The sequence below is a fragment of the Schistocerca cancellata genome, chromosome 2 (assembly GCF_023864275.1).
Source record: "Schistocerca cancellata isolate TAMUIC-IGC-003103 chromosome 2, iqSchCanc2.1, whole genome shotgun sequence".
NCBI classification, from domain to species: domain Eukaryota; kingdom Metazoa; phylum Arthropoda; class Insecta; order Orthoptera; family Acrididae; genus Schistocerca; species Schistocerca cancellata.
Window position 1 is genome coordinate 415,330,073 of NC_064627.1, and position 1,501 is coordinate 415,331,573.

The 1,501-nt window shown below is 47.6% G+C and overlaps 1 non-coding gene across 1 annotated transcript; it reads right to left on the reverse strand.

Annotated features, from left to right (window-relative positions):
- Window positions 1–802: 802 nt before the first annotated feature.
- On the reverse strand, window positions 803–877 carry Trnas-aga (transfer RNA serine (anticodon AGA)). Its single transcript has one exon. It is a non-coding gene; the product is annotated as a tRNA-Ser (tRNA).
- Window positions 878–1,501: the final 624 nt, after the last annotated feature.

Genomic DNA, 1,501 nt, shown 5'->3' on the forward strand with positions numbered 1-1,501 from the left:
TGGGACTTAACATCTATGGTCATCAGTCCCCTAGAACCTAGAACTACTTAAACCTAACTAACCTAAAGACAGCACACAACACCCAGCCATCACGAGGCAGAGAAAATCCCTGACCCCGCCGGGAATCGAACCCGGGAACCCGGGCGTGGGAAGCGAGAACGCTACCGCACGACCACGAGATGCGGGCAGTTAGTGTTGTTAATAGTAACTCCATGATACACGTGTGTAAAGTACCACGCACTCAGTTTCAATCTTTTGAGTCACGAACTACTCTAAATTCATTCGGATTGCGATAGCAATATCTTATGCGACGTATCGTACCATAGTATAAATTTCATTTGTGAACATATGTTTAGAATGTAATGAGAATTCTATGTATCATCCCAGTGGGTATGTCTTATGTATCTCCTCTATTCCCCGAATTATTTTATGTTTGAATCATATCAGATCTTCTTTTAAAATAGCAATAAAATTCGAAACTTTCTGGCAGATTAAAACTGTGTGCCCGACCGAGACTCGAACTCGGGACCTTTGCCTTTCGCGGGCAAGTGCTCTACCAACTGAGCTACCGAAGCACGACTCACGCCCGGTACTCACAGCTTTACTTCTGCCAGTACCTCGTCTCCTACCTTCCAACCTTTACAGAAGCTCTCCTGCGAACCTTGCAGAACTAGCACTTCTGAAAGAAAGGATATTGTGGAGACATGGCTTAGCCACAGCCTGGGGGAGATTTCGAGAATGAGATTTTCACTCTGCAGCGGAGTGTGCGCCGATATGAAACTTCCTGGCAGATAAAAACTGTGTGCCCGACCGAGACTCGAACTCGGGACCTTTGCCTTTCTCGGGCAAGTGCTCTACCAACTGAGCTACCGAAGCACGACTCAGGCCCGGTACTCACAGCTTTACTTCTGCCAGTACCTCGTCTCCTACCTTCCAAACTTTACAGAAACTCTCCTGCGAACCTTGCAGAACTAGCACTCCTGAAAGAAAGGATATTGTGGAGACATGGCTTAGCCACAGCCTGGGGGAGGTTTCCAGAATGAGATCTCATTCTAGCAATAAAATTCGATTGCCACTTTAGGATCTGGGCTCAGTCACTCATCCTCCCCCGGGGTCAGTCCTGAATCTTAGCGGCACTGACCACAGATCCTAAGGAAGGCCACATAAATGACACCCATAGCACACTACTGCCTATATTTGTCTGCGTTCGTGGCACACTGCATGTTTTGAGCAGCCTCTCGCTTGAATGGCAACGTATCCGGGAACCACCATCGACCTGGTGAAATAAGAAATGTGATTCAATCTGCCAGGTGAAACGTTTCCATTGATTTACGGTCGAATCTCGACGATCCTGTGGCCACTGCGAACATAACTTTTGACATCAGCAATGAACATGTAGAGGTCAGCTGTTGTGGAGCCTTGCCCCGAAACATTTGTGCTGGCACTAGTATTCTATTCTCTCGCCAGATCTGCCACATATCCCGCGTATCCTCCTTCACAG